Consider the following 18,700-nt stretch of genomic DNA (forward strand, 5'->3'; position numbering starts at 1 on the left):
CATGCTCAGGCCCATATGCCTAAAAAAGAAATGCTTAGAATGGCTGAAGACCTTATTTCCTTAATTAGGGGAAGCCAGCCTTCCCCCTCTGAGACCTAGAACTGATTTTCCTTCTGATTCTTCTGATCAGGAATCTGATATTTCTGTTTCTTCTGATTACCAGGGGATTTGCCCCATCTACCTATGAGGATTCTGATGCAGAAGATTCTATTCCCTCTGCTTGCCCTCCAGAGGATTTTTCTTTTGGTGAAACCTTGCACACTGTTAGGGAGCATTTCCGCTGGGAAAGCCAGGATTACTCTGACTCCAAAAAGAGGCCTAGGGAATTTTTACTTCTCCTTCAACACAAGCCTTTAGCTATCCCTCCTGTTCTGGACATTGTAGATGATGCCTTCTTGGAATCTAGGATTTTCTTCATCTCACATTGCTGCAGTCCTTACACTTGGGTAGTCCGCTGTCCTCGGTCGGCCCGAATATCAAAGTATTAGGCTGACGTCGGTCAAGGCGCTTAAGACTGACATCAGGACGTCAGGGTACAAATGCGCATGACCGACGTCATATCCTCAGTCTTTTTTGCCGCATGGTCCGATGCAGAAGCAGCGTTGCAAGTGCCGCTCATGCTCTGAAATTTTTCAATTCGGAGTTTCAGACCGAGTCAAAGTTGGCTAAGTACCCGTTAGAATATTTTAGTTTTTCTTGCCTCAGTGGTTTACCGGATGTCAGAAAAAGTGAATAACTGTATTTCTTGTGGGAAACCGATACCGCATAGAGATTATCATACTTTGTGTATTCCTTGTTTGGGTCCTGAGCACGACGTTGTTGGGTGTCGCTTTTGTGCTAGGTTCAATAAACGCACTATTAAGCAAAGGTTAGATTGTGCCAGGTTGGTCTTCGGGAAGCGGTGCAATTATAATATGCCGTCGGATGCTCCGACGCCCGCTTCTTCAAGAAGCGCAAAGACAAAGCAGCTAAACCCAGGCAAGAAGAGTCGCCCGCATCGGACGCCGGTTCTTTAGAGGTGTCAGTGGAACCGTGGTTCCGCCGGAGGTTTCTCTGGAGTCCCAGGGGGAGACTTTGTTATTGCAGGATGTGGCCTCTCAGGAGGCAGGTCAGGCTGAAGGGGCTTCTCAGGTTACTGTACTCCCTCCCTTCCTAGGGTGGTTAGGCCCTCTCCTTCTGTTTCCAAGGCTTCTCCCAGAGGCAGGCCAGGTTTAGCTTCTGTTGGTGTCACTCCTAGTTCATCAGGATCTGTGCCCAAGAAGCACATGCTTAAAATGGCAGAAGATTTAATTACTTTGATTAGAGGTTCTTTGCCCCTCCTGATAAGAGGCCTAGGGTGGAACCAGAGTTGGGCAGTTTTGAGCAGGCTTCGCATGTTTCAGAGTCTTCGGCTGAAGACTTGCAGGAGTATTCTCCTTATTCTGATTCTGATGTGGATGATTCTACTCCTTCTGCTTCTCCTCCAGAGGATTTTTCTTTTTCAGAGACTCTTCATTCCATGAGGGAACATTTTAAGTGGGAAGGTCAGGACTTCTCTGATTCCAGGAAAAGGCTTAGGGAATTTTTGCTTTTACCCCAGCATAGGCCTTTGGCTATACCTCCTGTTCTGGATGTTGTGGAAGATGTGTTTGCAGAGGCTTCACTTAATCCTGATTCTTTGCCTCCTGCTCCTGTTAAACCGGATAGGTATTACAGGGTGCCTGAAGCTCATAAATATCTTTATAAGAGTCCTAGGGCGGACCCAGAAACTGTTAGTCAGGGACCTAAGTGTGTCAAGGCTTCTGTTGTAAAAAATCCGGTTCCTCCAGATAAAGAGGCCAGAGCTTTGGATAGATGGGAAAGAAAGTCTATACTTCTTCCACCTTAGCTATGAGGGCTTTGAATTGCCAGTTTCACATGTTGAAATATCAAAACTATCTACTTTCTCAATTGAAGTCTAAGGTAGATGCTCTGGCGGAAGGTATTGAGTGTAAAGAATTACAAGATTTGGTACATGTTTCTGAACAGGTGGGTAAGCATTCTTTACAATGTGGTTTTGATGCTGTACAGGCCTCGTCTAGGGTGGCTGCCACTGGGTCAGTTCTTCGCAGGCACGCCTGGCTGAGGGATCAGAATTTATCAGAACATGTTAAGACAAGGATTTTAGATGCTCCTTTACAGTCTGATGTGTTGTTTGGTTCACCTGTGGAGGCAGTCTTAAAGAAAATGGAAGACAAGGCTAAGTCTATGCAGACTGTTAAAGATTTTTTTGCAAGTTCAGCCTCCGAAGTTTAGTAGGAATTGGCCTGCTAAGGGGTGGACGTACCCTTCTTATGATTCACAGTCTAGGGGTAGATCTAGATGTGGTAGGGGCAGAGCTCAGGGCTCTTTCAGGCCTAGAACAGGGAGTTCACCTGCACAGTCTTCGGGTGAGGGCAGGGGCCAGTCCTTTCGTAAACAGGCCCAATGACCTACCTTTTCAGCTGCCAGAGCTTTCTCGTCTGGCAGCACCTTTGGGAGGAAGGTTGGCACTCTTCAAGGAAAATTGGAGTTTAATTACCCAAGACAGATGGGTATTGGATATCATACACCAAGGTTACAAGTTTTATTTCCATACCTTGCCTCCTTTCAAAGGCATGCCAGACGTTCCTCCTCAGCAAAGAATAGAGGCTCACAAACAAATTTCTCTGCTGCTTCAAATAGGGGCCATACAGCCGGTCCCTCCGCCAGAAGTGGGCCTAGGATTTTATTCTCGCCTGTTCCTAGTACCAAAGAAGGGGAACACATGGAGACCAATTTTGGATTTATCTATCCTCAACACTTATCTGGACATTCCCAAGTTCAAAATGTTGACGTTACAACAGCTTTTACCTCTGCTGGGCAAAAATCACTGGATGGTAACTCTGGATCTCAAGGAGGCTTACCTTCATGTTCCTATCAGGCTAAGTTGCAGGAAGTATCTACGCTGGCTGGGACTTCTCATTATCAGTTCTCTGCATTGCCCTTTGGCTTATCTACTGCGCCCAGAGTGTTCACGAAAGTTTTGGCTCCAGTGATAGCTTTCTTCAGGCTAAAAGGAATACAGATCTATCCTTATTTGGACGATTGCCTCATTCTGGCTCAAGGAAGGGACGAACTTCTTCATCATTTGCAATATGTGATAGCAGTGCTAAGATGCCTGGGGTATTCTGTGAACGAAATAAAGTCCAGTCTAGTACCCTCTCAGGACATGTGCTTTCTGGGTGTGAGACTGAATACAGCATCCCAGATGGCCTTTTTGACCCCGGACAAACAAAAGAATCTTTCCCTTTACTTCCATCAATTGTCTCATCAGTCCAGGCTGACTGCAAGGACAGTCCTTCAAGCCTTGGGGTTCATGGCATCTTGTATTCTGGTGCTTCCCAATGCCAAACTGCATATGAGGAAGCTACAATGGTATCTCAAAATGTATGGACACAGCACTGCCAGGATATGGACACTGTCATTCAGATAATACCTTGCATTCAAAAGGAATTTTTGTGGTGGGCTCAGGAATGTCACCTAAACAAGGGACTCTCTGTGACCCGGCCAGAGGCGAGTCAGATTCTAACGACAGATGCCTCAGACAAAGCTTGGGGAGCTCATCTAAATGGAAAGTGGATACAAGACACGTGGCCTGCCAGACTACAACATCTACATATCAACTTGAAGGAGATGTTAGCAGTCCAATTTGCATTAATAGCTTTCAAGGATTTACTTCTTCCAGGGCAGGTGTTGATTCTAACAGACAACACAACTGTCATGTGGTACATCAACAAGCAAGGGGAACGCATTCTTATCCTCTATGCAGGCAAGCAATGATTTTGTGGGAGACTGCTCTCAGTTTACAGCTAAATCTTCAGGCTAGGTTTCTGCCGGGAGCACAGAACTCCTTAGCAGATGTGTTGAGCAGACGAATTATGGATCCCCACGAGTGGAAATTGGATCCTCATGTATTTCAGAAATTGACAGTGTCATGGGGAACTCCAGACATAGATCTGTTCGCTTCTCCACTAAACTACCAGTTGCCAAAGTTTTGCACAAAAAGGTTTCATCCCACAGCCTGGAAAGTGGATCCTCTTTCTTTCAATTGGAGCAATCTTCATGTGTATGCCTTTCCACCTCTGCCTCTCCTCCCAAAGGTACTCCTAAAGGTCAGACAGGACAAGCCAAAGATGATTTTAATAGCTCCAGATTGGCCTCGACAGCACTGGTACCCATTACTGAGAAGTCTGGTACGGGAGCCTCCATGGCCTTTGCCTTCGATTCCACACCTACTGTCTCAGGAGAACAGTCATTTACTCAATGTCAAACTTCACTCTCTTCACCTAACAGCCTGGCATATTCTGTTTTGAACCCTGGAGGGTCTCAGCTTCCACAGCAAGTTTTGAATGTTATTTTGGAGGCCAGAAGACCTAGTACAAGGAAAGTGTACGCAGATAAATGGAAGAGATTTTTATTTTGGAGTACGGCAAAGGAATTTGATGTTTCTGAGCCTAATTTAAGTGTGGCTCTTCAATAGCTTACTGAGTTACTGGACAAAGGTTTGTCCTTCTCTTCTATTAAGGTTCATGCTGCAGCAATTTCTGCTCACTATGATTGTGACCCACCATTGTTTTCTCATCCTTTGTTCAAGCAATTCCTTAGAGGGGCAAAGAATATAAGACCCCCACGTAGAGCTCCTACTCCTACTTGGGATCTCAATTTTGTGTTGGAGAAACTCACTCTACAACCTTTTGAGCCTGCAGCTACTGCCGAGTTGAAATATTTATCATGGAAGACTGCTTTTTTGTTGGCCATTACCTCTGCAAGAAGGGTTTCTGAATTACAGGCCCTTATGGCGGTTGAGCCTTTCTTAATTTTCCATAAGGATAGAGTATCTTTGTGTACTAATCCTTCCTTTATGCCTAAAGTGGTTTCTAGTGTGGCTTTAAACCAAACTATTCATTTGCCTACTTTCTATGCAAATCCCCAAAATAAAGGGGAAAAGATTTTGCACACTTTAGATGTACACAGGCAGTTGCGATATTATTTGAGCAGAACTAAAGGGTTCAGGCAGTCTCAGTAGTTATTTGTTTCATTTGCTTTGAGTTCTCAGGGCAAGCCTGTGTCAAAACAAACTATTTCTAAGTGGATTGGGTTTTGCATTGCTTTCTGTTATTCCCATCATGGTAAGGAGATTCCAGCTGGGATTAGGCCTCATTCCACTAGGGCTACTGCCACTTCTACAGCCTTTTTAAGGGGGGTGGCAACTAAAGATATTTTGGAGGCAGCTACTTGGAGTTCAGTGCATACTTTCTCTAAGCATTATCACCTTCCACTTTATTCTAAATCTAGGGCTGGTTTTGCCACTGCTATTTTACAGGGCATTTTGGCAGCTCCTACTGCTTTATAGTTTTGCCATCCTCCCTTACCTCTGCTTTGGGATTCTACCCAAGTGTAAGGACTGCAGCAATGTGAGATGAAGAACATAGTACAGTTTTGTACCTACCATAAATGTAGATGTTTGAAGATCCACATTGCTGCAGTCCAATTTACCCTCCCTCCTTCCCCTCTGTAGTTAGAGGCGGTTGTGTGGGCTGGGTTGTACATATTGTGTATTTTATATATATTGTACATATAATTAGTGCAGGGGTGGTTGGTTGGTTTTGCTGTCTTTTGGTTTTGACCTTTCTTTTTAGGGTCTTCTGACATCTGGGGCAAGAAAAGACTGAGGATATGACGTCGGTCATGCGCATTTGTACCCTGACGTCCTGATGTCAGTCTTAAGCGCCTTGACCGACGTCAGCCTAATACTTTGATATTCGGGCCGACCGAGGACAGCGGACTACCCAAGTGTAAGGACTGCAGCAATGTGGATCTTCGAACATCTACATTTATGGTAGGTACAAAACTGTACTTTTTCCGCAGACACTTTACCTCCAGCTCTCAGAAAACCTGATGGGTATTACAGAGTACCTGACTCTCACAAGTTCCTCTTTAAGAATCCTACTGCGGATCCAGAGACCATTTTCCAAGGACCAAAGGGCATTAAGGCTACTGCCCTTCTGATAGAGATTCTAGAGCCTTGGACAGATGGGGTAAGAAGGTATATACTTCTGCTACTTTAGCTATTAGGGCTTTAAATTGCCAGTTTCATATGTTAAAGTACCAGCAGCATATTATGGGACTACTTAAACAGAAAATTATGTTGATTCCTGACTGTACTGAACACAAAGAATTACAGGATTTAATGCATTCTGCAGAACAAGTTGTTAAACATACTTTGCAATGTGGTTTTGACTCTTCAGAAGCGTTTTGCAGGGCTGCTGTCACTGGGTCTGTACTTAGAAGGCATGCTTGGCTTAAGGAGCAAAATTTACCAGATTATGTTAAAGCTAAATTAATGGATGCTCCCTTAAACCAAGACCACCTGTTAGGCAACAAAGCAGAAGTCGTCCTCAAAAAGATGGAGGAAAAAGCTAAATCTATGTAAACTGTTAAAGATTTCCTGCAAGTACATCCTCCCAGATTTAGTAGGCATTGGCCTTCAAAGAATTGGTCCATTCCAGCCTCTATCAGTCCTTCTCAGTCCAAACCCAGGAACAGCAGACCACCTAGATTACAGTCTTGAGCAGCGCACAGGCCTAAGCAGTGGGGGGCTCCCACTTCCAAAGCAGGGAGTAGTAAGACACCCCCCTACGGGAAAATGGCACAATGACTTAACCTTAGCCCTTCCAAGCCCTGCTCAGCTGCCTGTTCCCTTAGGAGGAAAGCTTGCCCTACATGCAAAAAAAAAACTGGGAACTCATTACCCAGGACAAATGGGTTTTGAATATAGTTTCCCAAGGATAAAGATTCCACTTCCACACCCCACCACCCTAACGGTTGGCCAGACCTCCCCCCAAGTCAGTGGGCAGAGGCTCAACAGCAGGTTCTCTCTCTTCTAAGTATCAGGGCTAGTCATTCTGTCCCAGCAGAAGAAAAGGGACAAGGTTTTTATTCAGGACTTTTCCTGGTACCCAGAAAAGACAGCTTCTGGCGTCCTATCCTGGACCTCTCTATTCTAAACACTTTTTTGTTAATCCCAAAGTTCAGGATGCTAACACTTCAGCAACTGCTTCCTATGCTAGGCAAAGATGTCTGGTTGGCAACCTTGGACTTAAAGGAAGCTTACCTGCACATTCCAATAAGGGAATCTTGCAGGAAATACCTACGCTTCAGGGCAGTCTCCATGCACTTCTAAATTTACTGGGGTACACCATAAACGAAAAATCTCACCTAGTACCCTGCCAGAAAATTGTATTCCTGAGAGCAAGCTTGAATACAACTTCCCAGATGGCTTTCCTCACTCCAGAGAAACAAGTTTATTTGACAACCTACTTCAAAGTACTGGCCACAAAGACCAAGCTATCTGCAAGGAAAATTCTGCAAGCCCTGGGGTTCATGGCCTCTTGCATTCTACTAATTCCATATGCAAGACTGCATATGAGGAAACTACAATGGTATCTAAAAAGCCTATGGTGTCAACATTCTCAGGACCTGGAATCAATGATTCCTATCATTCCTTGTATAAAGACAGAGTTCCTTTGGTGGGCAGAGGCCTGCTACCACAACAAGGGGTTCGCTTTTACTCTACCCCCTGCCGGCCAAACCCAAACAGATGCATCAGACTATGCATGGGGGGGCTCACTTGGCAGGGCAGTGCATTCAGGGCAAATGGAACCCGAGACAGATGCACCTGCATATCAGCCAAAAATAAATGTTAGCTGTACAGAATTCCCTAACAGCCTTCAAGGACCACATTCTTCCAGGACAATTATTGGCAAAGACCGACAACACCACACTTATGTGGTACATAAACAAGAAGGGGGGAACCCACTCGTACCCTCTCTGCAGACTAGCCATGGCTCTGTGGAACACAGCCTTAAGCTACCAAGTGCACCTACAAGCTCAATTCCTGCCAGGCAAGCTAAATTCACTGGCAGACGACCTAAGCAGAAATCTCATGAACCCACACGAGAGGAAACTGGAACCAAAAATATTTATTCTCTTGAGGAACAAATGGGGGACTCCAGAGATGGACCTGTTTGCCACCCCTCAGAACTACCAGTTGGGCAAATTCTGCACAAGGACTTCCCATAGTCAAGCTTGGAAAGTGGATGCTCTGTCCTTTACCTGGGAAAGCCTCTCAGTTTATGCCTTTCCCCCTCTGCCTCTCCTCTCGAAGGCTCTGCTAAAGATCAAACAAGACAAACCAAGGACAATACTAATTGCACCAGACTGGCCACACCAGCACTGGTACCCTCTCTTGTGCAGTATGACACTACTGGAACCATGGCACCTGCCTTAGATCCCTTCCATGCTGTCCCAGCAGGCAGGCCAGATTCTGCACCCTCAGCTTCAAACCCTGAACTTTGCAGCCTGGCTAATTCCTTGAGCTCTCCAATAGCATCCCTCAGTAAGCAGGTGCTAGATGTCATTCTGGAGGCAAGGAGGCCTAGTACTAGAAAATCCTTTGCTGAAAAGTGGAAAAGATATTGTTGTTGGAGCCGGACTCAAGGGATGGGCACAACGGTGCCCAGCTTACCCCATATTTTTCAGTACTTAACAGAAATGCTGCACAAGGGCCTATCCTTCCCGTCAATTAAAATTCATGCCTCTGCCATTTCAGCACATTATAATACTGAACCACCCCTCTTCTCTCACCCCCTGCTAAAGCAATTCCTCAGAGGGGCCAGAAATGTAAAACCCCCCAGGAGACCCCCTACTCCAGCCTGGGACCTTAACTTTGTATTGAAAAAGCTCACTCTCCCTCCTTTTGAGTCAGCTGCAACTGCAGAGTTGAAATTCCTTTCTTGGAAAACAGACTTCCTTCTAGCCATCACTTCAGCAAGAAGGATGTCTGAATTACAGGCCCTCATGGCAGTGGAGCCCTTCATTATTTTCCATGCGGACATGGTTTCCCTTGGGATCAGTCCTTTCTTTATGCCCAAGGTGGTGTCTAGTGTGGCCCTTAATCAGTCCATTCATTTGCCTACCTTTTTCCAAATCCACAAAACAAATTAGAAGGAATACTGCACTCTTTGGATGTGCACAGACAACTTAGATTTTATTTGGACAGGAGTAAGCCTCTCAGAAAATCTGAGCAGCTGCTAGTTGGATTTGCTACAGGGGCAGAGGGGAAGGCCATTTCAAAGCAAACCATTTCCAAATGGATAGCCCCATTGCATTCATTTCTGCTATAAGCACCATGGAAAACCTACTCCACAAGGGGATAAGATCACATTCCACCAGGGCTGCATTTACCTCTACAGCCTTTCACAGAGGTGTCCCTACCAGGGACATCCTAGAAGCTGCTATTTGGAACTCTGTACATACCTTCACCAAGCATTACCACATGCCTATTTTTTCTAAATCCAGAGCTGGTTTTGCCACTGCAGTCTTGCAGGGCTTAATAGCTGGCCCTAATGCTCTCTAACTTTCTCCTCCCTTCCTTAGCTTTGGGACTCTACCCAAATGTGATGACTGCAACAGTGAAACATGAAGAACATAGTACAGTTGTGTACACTTATCATAAATGTAGATGTTTGAGTGTATTCACTGTTGCAGTCCTGGTTACCCTCCCTCTGGACCCCTGACTTCTCTTGTCTCCACCTTTCCTTCTTGTTTGGTGTATTTAAGCCTTCTGGTGTATTTTCATTTTGTTGGAGGGGTACCATAACATACAACTGCTTCCCTTTGTGGGGGCACCTGACATCTGGTGCAAGAAAAACTGATGTAATGGTGTCGACTGCATGTTTTATACCCCTGACGACCTGATGTCATGAAAGAAGAGACAGCATCTGACGCAGGAATCAAAGACTCCTATTATTCAGGCCGGCTGAGGGCTACCTGCAGGCAAATGACCCAAATGTGATGACTGCAACAGTGAATACACTCGAGCATCTACATTTATGTTAAGTGTACACAACTGTACTTTCTGGCTTCTCATTGACTCAGAGAGTTATGGACCTGGTCATGGTTCTAGCTTCTGGGGTTCTTTCTCCTCCTGCTTTCGACGTGGTGGATAGGGTTCTCTCGGCTCTGTCGAGACCCTTAACACTTTTGTCCTCTGAGTCTGTTCTAGCTCCCTCTTTGTCTGGTCCGGATTCTGCCATCCTGCCCCCTCAGGGACATCCTGTTGCCTCTTCGCCCGAGGGAGTTCCCATATGGAAATCGCCTGAAGTTTTTGAGTCCTCCTCAGAGACCCCCCCCCCCCAGGATGTTCCTCGGAAACACACGTGTAAAAGTAGACACTTAGAATCCCTGGCAGAGTGCCTCACTGAGGACACCGACTTGGAGGAAGGGGAGGGTTCCCCTTGGTCACCCACAGATGATGTCTCCTTTGGAGACATCATGGAAAACCTTCACCAGTGTGGGGGATGGTCTGCCACAAAACTCAGTCCTGATGAGTCAGTGTTCCTGGAGGCGTTTGGCACAGGACCCTCTGCTTCCTGGGTGTCCCCTTCCATGGATTTGATTACATTTCGAGCGTGGAAAGAACCCAACATGGTGGAGCCTATTCCTAAATGCCCTGACAAGATATTAAGTGCCCCGTCAGACAAACTGCATTGGTCGAAGGGATCACCGGTTGATGTCATGGTGGTGGCAGCAGCCACCAAGAAGAGATCCTCTGGACCAAAAGTCTAGGACCATGGACCATTTTGGAAAATGGATCTACGCTTCAGCAACGTTCTCTGTACGTGCATTGAACTGCATGGCATACGTGATCAGACTTCAGCAAGACCTGGTGAAGGAGGTCGCTGAGTCTGCTCCAGGGTCCATGGCAGAGACGAAGGTTTTTTCCTCCTGGATGGCCACCCTCACCTCCATTTCCAACACCTTTGTGCGGCTCCTATATCGTGCTACCAAAGGCACCACTAGAGCAGCTGGTGCAGGTGTTGACATCAGTCGTCAAGCCTGGTTCCAACTTCATGCCTTTTCAGAGCCCTTCAAGGCATCTTTAATAAATGCCCCATACGATGGTTCCACTCTCTTTGGGAAGACCATATAAAACACATTGGTCCAGAGTGAGAAGGACGGGAAGACCTTGTCTGCTGTCAGAATCAGCTGCTCTACCCCTCAACTATCCTTTACCTGGAATCATTGAGGGGTGAACATGATGTGGTTCTGGAAGTCTCAGAGTTATTCCCAAGATGCTCAGGACTTGCCTTACCCCAGAGGTAGAAGGGGATTTGACAGACGCCGCCATCGCAGTAGAGGGGGTCTGAGGAACCAAGGGTCTCTGGATTCCTTCCCAGGCAGGCCCGCGCAGCAGCCCTGAAGGGTTGCCCTGCTGTTCATCTCTGGAGATAGTTGGGGGTTGCCTCTCACTACACCCAGCGGCCTAAGAGTCCATCACAGATAATCTTTGGGTGTTGCAAATCATATCCAGAGGATATTTAATCCCCTTCACTCAAATGCCACTTCCTCCCAAACACCTTCCGGACATTCCACCTGCGCAAAGGGAGGATGCAGCAATAGAAATTTCCAAGCTGCTCGAAAAGCAAGTCATTCAGCACACCCCCACCCCCCGCAGACCAGTCCGGATTAAGCATCTATTCCAGGCTCTTTTTAGTGCCAAAGAAAATGGGTGACCTTAATACCTATCCTGGATCTTTCAGTCTTTAACCTGTCAGTTGCCAAGACAAAATTCCGGATGGTCACTCTCCAATCTGTCCTGCCCTTCCTGCAGGAGAATGACTGGATGCGCTCGGTAGACCTCCAGGACATGTAGTATCACATCAAAATGGACAGTTGCTCTCTGAGGTTCCTCCTCTTATGGCTGTGGGCTGATCATTATCATTTCAGAGCGCTACCCTTTGGTCTCACTACAGCCCCCAGAGTGTTTACCAAAGTGATGGCAGTGGTAGCAGCTCACCTGCAGTTGCAGGGCTTCCAGGTCTTCCCATACTTGGAAGATTGACTCTTTTCCGCTGCCTCCAAGCATAGACTCTGCCAAGCCAGGAATCTTCTTCTCCAGACCACCCACCATTTGGGCATCACCATAAATCTCAACAAGTCCCTGTTGGACCCAGTTCAAGTTCTGGATTTTATTGGAACTCGGTTAGACACCATTCAGACCAAGGTTTTTATAATGCTGGACAGGCTTCAATCACTCGAGCATCATGTCTTGTACGTTCTTCAAAACCAAACTGTCCCAGCGGACTCTGTCCTATGGACGTTGGGGTCCATGGCGGCAATGATCGCCCTCATTCCCACAGCTCGGTTGCACATGAGGGTGCTCCAATGGACTCTAGTGGTCATTACTAGGTCTACCCTTATCCCATCCTGTTCATCTGTCTCTAGCCTGTAGGGATTCCCTTCTCTGGTGGATTCATTCCCCAGACCTTCATCGGGATTACCCATTCAATATTCCTACCCCAATGACCACGGAGTCCACAGACGCATCCCTACAAGGGTGGGGGGGACAGTCCAGGGCACATGGTCTTCCTGGGGACTTAACTGCATATCAGTGTCCTGGAGATGAGGGCAGTACTGTTGGCCTTGCAAGCTGTTCATGCCCATCTTCCCCTAGGGACGATTGCCATCCAGGCAGACAACATGTCTGCAGTCTGATACATCAACAAACGGGGATGGGGGGACCTAGGTCTTAACCCTTTTTCCAAGAAGCCACAAGATTGTGGGAGTGGGCAATTTCCACTGGCCATTTTCTGGTGGCAGCGCACTTTCCGGGGAGGTCCAGCATTCTGGTGGACAGGCTCAGCAGGTCTATCCTGATGCCTTATGAGTGGTCTCTAAATCCTTCAGTAACGAAACAGGTCTTTCTAAAGTGAGGTCAGCCTTGCTGCAATCTCTTTGCTTCTCCTTCCAACATGAAGTGCAGTGAGTATTTTGCTCTGAACCCTCCACCAAGGGAGTCCACCATAGATGCTCTGGTTCATGATTGTCCCTTAGGTCTTCTGTATGGTTATCCTCCACTTCCCCTGATTTTGAAGTTCATTCAGAAAGCTCAATGGCTAGGGAGCTCAGTCATCCTCATTGCCTCCTTCTGGCCTTGCCAAGTACGGTTCCCCTCTCTGTGGTCTCATTGTAGTGTGTCCTCCCTGGGCGTTTGATCCGGATCTGATCTCACATCCCTCAGAGATTACACACCCAGATCTGGTCATTCTGAAGCTTACAGCTTGGCTGTTCCAGTTCCAGTGATCGGACTTCCGGGCTGTCTTCTCGGTTAAAAAGATTTTGGTAGCGGCTCATAAATCGTCCACTAGGAAGGTTTGTTCTAGTAAGTGGAAACATTTTTCGATATGGGCATCTCAACATGACTTGGACTCTTTCACTGCTCCAGTTCCTACCATCTTGGAGTTTTTGGCAGATATTTTTCAACAGGGAACCAGCTTCCCTGGCTGCTTCAAAGCTGTATAAAGCCTTTTTGAAAGAAGATGCCTTTTTACTTAAGCCTCCAGTCAAGGACCCAACGCTGCCTTGGGATCTTACCCTAGTCCTTCAAGCCTTAGTTTCTTCCCCCTTCGAGCCCGCTGCTACAGTGGATCTGCAGTTTCTGTCTTGGAAGACAGCTTTCCTGATTGCCATTACTTCAGCTAAAAGAGTGTCAGAGTTTCAACCCTTTTCTGTTAAGCCCCCTTATATGGTGTTCCATAAAGACTGGGTGTCCTTGCACACTAACCCTTCTTTCCTGCCAAAAGTGACTTCGGAATCTAAATTAATCAGGTTATCAATCTCCCTGTTTTCTTTCTGAATTTCCAGAATAAAGGAAAGTATAAATTGCACTTGCTGGATGTTCATAGGTGGTATTTTTTTTTTTGCATAGAACAAAGTCCTTTCGTAAGTCTGAGTCTCCTACTCCAGGCCCTTCTTAGGGAAACCAGTGTCAGAGGTGACCATTGCTTGCTGGATCTCTCAGTGCATAGCTTTGGCATATTCAGCCAAAGCATTATCTCCACCAGGTCAGATCAAGGCACATTCTGTTAGGTCTATGACTACTTCAGCGGCCTTTTGGTCTAGAATCTCTTTGGATGACATTTGGTTGGCAACTACCTGGGCATCTTCGCACATGTTTGTCTCACACCATAAGTTAGATCTCCTGTCCAGAGGCAGGGCATCCTTTGGCTCCACCTTGCTTCAGAATATCCTTGCATGAGGACCTCACAGGGTCTTTTGGTAGCTGAGGACTCTGTCCCACAGGTTGAAGATCAAATGAAAACAACGTCAGATAAAGAAGCTATGTACTCTCAATGACATTCCATCTGAGTTGTTGATTTAATTTGACTTCAACCATCCCTCCTTCCTTCCCCCTTGCCTTTTGTGGGCTGTGTGGTTGAGTGGACAGAAGAGATATAGCCCTTACTTTGGCAAAACTTGGCCTTGTCTTTCCTATGGTGTTCTCTGGGTATTTCTGCCAAGGTGGTGGGCCTTTGGTTAGGTTGGGGTGCTATGGCTGGCAGCAAACTCTATCTGAGGGGAGGAGGGAGACAGGGGCATTGTGGTTAGGTGAGGAGCTTTGAGCTCTGATCCGATGCTGGAAAATGTGGCCGAGTCTGATCTGTGTCCCACAAGTTGAAGACAAATGGAAAGCAACAACTCTGATGGTACATTATGGTGAGTACATAACTTCTTTTTCAGTGTTTGAAATTATGGTCTGATGAAGCTTTACCGTGAAAGTGCTAACCCTGTTTTGTAATAAATTACACTTTTATTCTTCGATTACTGGTCTGTGATATTTACAACTTGGACTGCTGCGAATATTGTTCTGCTTCAGGTATTACTTGCTATTGGCATTTTAGGATACACTGAAAGGAAAGCATTTATACTGCTTCTACACCTCTGCTGTCTTTCTGCTGAGATTTTTGGTGACTGTTGAATATTTCTACAATGTCCTTCTGTTCTCATGTTGCAGTATTCATCACAGTAGGGAGGTAGCTGCCTGCAACACCGGACATCTGGCCAGTATACCAAAGTCTTTGGATAAGGGGTATGTGCAACATTGCATGTCACAGTATTAAAACGATGTTGGCTATATATGTGATGTCTGCACGTACCCAACTCAGAACATTTCTGCCGCAGCGATCTACAGAACTGTGATAGCCAGCTCATGGAATCCAGTTGTCCGATTGCATCGGCCGTCTACATTTCAGCTAAATATCCTTTTGGGATTTTTTAACGCCTCATTTCTTGCTATTTCCAGATGTGCATGTCAGCTAGGAAGGGAAAGTGTGCCTGTGGAAGACAGATTCCACACAAGGACATGCACGACAAGTGTTTGTTTTGCTTAGGGGAAGGCAACAATTACAAATCTTGTCCCATCTGCCAATCATTTGTTCCCAAAACCTTGCGAAGCCATCTGGCTGCCCTGAAACTGTATTTAGAGAACCAAAGACTCTGATGTTTGGCATTGGGTGTGGAGGGTGCTGTAGGTACCTCCAAAAAGCCGCCTCGGAAGAAGGCCAAAAAAGTTAGGCCTGTCGCCGATGCTGCACCTCAGGAGTCTGGTGAGACTCTCGAGGCAGGTGATAGCCCAGGGTCCCGTCGGACATCAGTTTTACACCTGGAACCAGGAACCATAGTGGAAGTCTGCTCAGCAGAAACCTAGAGTACATCCACTGAGGTTGTTCAGCCATCAGGCCCTGATGCCAAGGGGGAACCACAGCTCATGGCATCGGAGTGGCCTACTGCCACCTTACCTTCTGTCTCTATGTCTGCTTCCAGGCTGACTGTTTCTTCTGTTTCCTCTATTTCTTTGAAAAAGAAAAGCACATATCTAAAGAATCCACACCTGGATGGGATGCCTTCTCTCAGCTTATTTAGGGCCTTCCAAGCTCTTCAGTCACAGGTACCCCAGCAAGTTCAACTTCCTATGCAGGCCTTGGAAGATTCAGAGGAAAAATTCTCTTCCTCAGATCCCTTACTTACAGTTCCCAAATTGAATCCCCTGAGGACTTTGCTTCCCCTGAGGAAGAAGATACTATTAGCCCTCAATCCCCCGGGGAAGAATTTTCCTTAGGGGATAATATTACTTTAATGAAAGAGCATTTCAAATGGGAGGTTTCTCATGTGTCTGAGACTAAAATGAGTTACTTTGATCTCCTGCAGATGGACCAACGTTCTCCAGCTGCAGTTTGTCCTTTGCTTCCAGCCTTCCAAGATGCCTTTCAGACTGCATCTCCGGCACCAGACTCGCAACCTCCAGCTTCTAAATGACCTGATAGATTTTTACAAGGTCCCCCAACAGGCTCACTTCCTGTTTAAGAGCCCTCCTGCAGACCCTGCAGTTATTGCTGTGTCAGCAGACAAAATCTTCCAGTCATTTACCCTCTACTTCCTTATTCGGTACAGATAGCAAGTTCATGGACAGACAAGGAAAGATAATCTACACTTCTTCCATTCTGGCCATTAGAGCTATTAATTACCAAACCCATATGGCTAGATTTGTGCTAGACACCTTGTCTAAAGGTACTGCCCTAATGCCTGATGTACCAGATTCTCCTGCCAAATCTCAGCTAACTGCCCTACTGTCTGTTGCCTGTCAGATGACCAGGCACTCTATCAAGTTCAGCTATGATGCTGTAGAAGCATCATCCAAATCTGCAGCATCTGGCTCGGTCCTGAGAAGGTATTCCTGGCTGAGACTCCAGCCTTTGCCCTTGGATGTACAGGCCAAGTTGCTTGATGCACCACTGGATAATAAGGCCCTTTTGGTTCAGCTTCTGGTGACCTCCTTAAATCTCTCCAAGAAAAGGGCAAAGAGTTGCAAAATATGAAACATTTGCTTGTCTTGCCCATTCCGAGATGCAACAGGAACTACCCACAAAAGGCCAGTTTTGTTAGGAGGCAAACCTCCCACTCTGCTCCAGCCCAATCTAAGGGAAGGAGGCATTGTAGGAATCAAATCCTTCATAAACCATCAACCACCTCTAACCCTACTTCCTTTCAGAGCTAGCCTGACCCACGCAGACCCCCCTCCACTGTGACTCAAATCCCTTGCACCCAAACACCCCCCCTGTCCCTCCGCCTAACCCTTTCCCTGCCCTCCTGGCAGAAGATCACTTCAGAGTCATGGGTCCTTTCATTATAAAAATGGGATATTTCATGCCCTGGTGGGCAATTCCCCCTTTCCAGGGAGACCCCTCAACCTCCTTCAAATCAGCTTCACATTTTTCTTCCAATTCTGAATCAGTCCTTATCTCAGGGCACAATAGAACATGTCCCTCAGGATCAGACACCAAAGGATTTTATTCAAGAATGTTTTTGGTCCCAAGAAAACATGGTCTTTGGAGACCAATCCTGGATTTATCTCTCTTCCGTCTATACCTTAATGTGCCTACCTTCAAAATGCTCACCTTACAACATCTCCTACTCCGTATCCCTCACCAACCCTTTATGGCATCCTTGGACCTGAAGGATGCTTACCTTCACATCCCCATTCACCCCAACTACAGGAAATTTCTCCCCTTCTCAGTGAGTTCTTTGCATTTTAAATTTTCTGCATTGCCATTTGGAGTCTCTACAGCTTCAAGAGTATTCACAAAGTTTCTAGCCCCTGTTATCACCCATTGCAGAATGCAGGGCATGCAAATCTACCTTTACTTAGATGATCTGCTATTCCTGCACCAGGAGTCTGACAACCTGTTTCATCACCTGCACATGGCATGTAGGATCTTGGAGAGCCTAGGTTTCTCTTTGAATCTACAGAAATCACAAGTGACACCAGTTCAAGACCTGGTGTTCTTGGGGTGCAGAGTAAAGACTGAGAGGATGTCCACTTTCATCCCCTGCCAGAAGGTGGAAGCCCTCACTCATTACTTCCAATCTCTCCTTCCTCCATGCAGGGAATTAATGAATATACAAAGTATGTGAGATGACGTCTGCATGTACCCAAATCAGAACTGACTGCCGCATACAGCAGTACCCTGGGATGCTAGAAGAAGGAAGCTTTTCAGACCCACACATACCACCAGTCAAGGAAGTAAACAAGCTGCAGAGCTATGTTGCAGCTCATATACCTTTTTTTATTTGTAAAGCAGGTGTAGTGGACAGAAGGAATGACACTTGATGAGAATTTGTAGAATTGCAATGGTGTTCTGTTGCAATTTTGGGAATGGGGTAGTATTCCCTGAGGTTGTTTGGTGAATAGTTATATTTTAAGCCTGTCAGGTCTGTTTGTGAGACACTATTTTCTTGCAAAGAAACACACATTGTCTGTGGCGTTAAGCTATGAAAGCTTATGTTGTAGTTGTGGAGAGTAGTTAGCTGTGTGCTCTACTTGTCCATTTGAAATTTATATCGGCTATTAAGAGGAAATTATTGTAGTTTAAATAGTATATCTTCTGCCTTTAGTTACAATTCCAAATAACTTTTTAATTCTATAGCTTTATTCAAACTGGTTGCATTTGTATTCAGTGCACATAGGTGTTGCAGATACCCACTTTCACTTCATTTGTACCTGGAAGTACTTTATTAAATGTGGGATCCTCAGCAGCAAGTTTAGGTGTCCAGCACCATGCTGTGCAGTAAATGTGCTTCCCTTTTAGCTCAGGAATTTAAAAAGAAGGATTAACTTTTTTAATTGTTTTGCTTTGAGAATAAAAAATAAATTAATGAATATACAAAATATGTGAGATGAGGTAGAATATCAGCAGTACACTCATTGCTGTAACAGAGCAAACCTGTAAGGTTTCTTCCTTGAGCAATCATGAACCCACCC

At 46.0% G+C, this 18,700-nt stretch overlaps 1 protein-coding gene across 2 annotated transcripts in view; it reads left to right on the top strand.

Annotated features, from left to right (window-relative positions):
- The window catches only part of NOP14 (NOP14 nucleolar protein), a 1,083,467-nt gene that overhangs the window by 468,038 nt on the left and 596,729 nt on the right, over positions 1-18,700 (top strand). The window lies entirely within an intron of this gene.

This window comes from Protopterus annectens, chromosome 2.part1, assembly GCF_019279795.1.
Source record: "Protopterus annectens isolate FY-2018-M chromosome 2.part1, PAN1.0, whole genome shotgun sequence".
Taxonomy (NCBI): Eukaryota; Metazoa; Chordata; order Ceratodontiformes; family Protopteridae; genus Protopterus; species Protopterus annectens.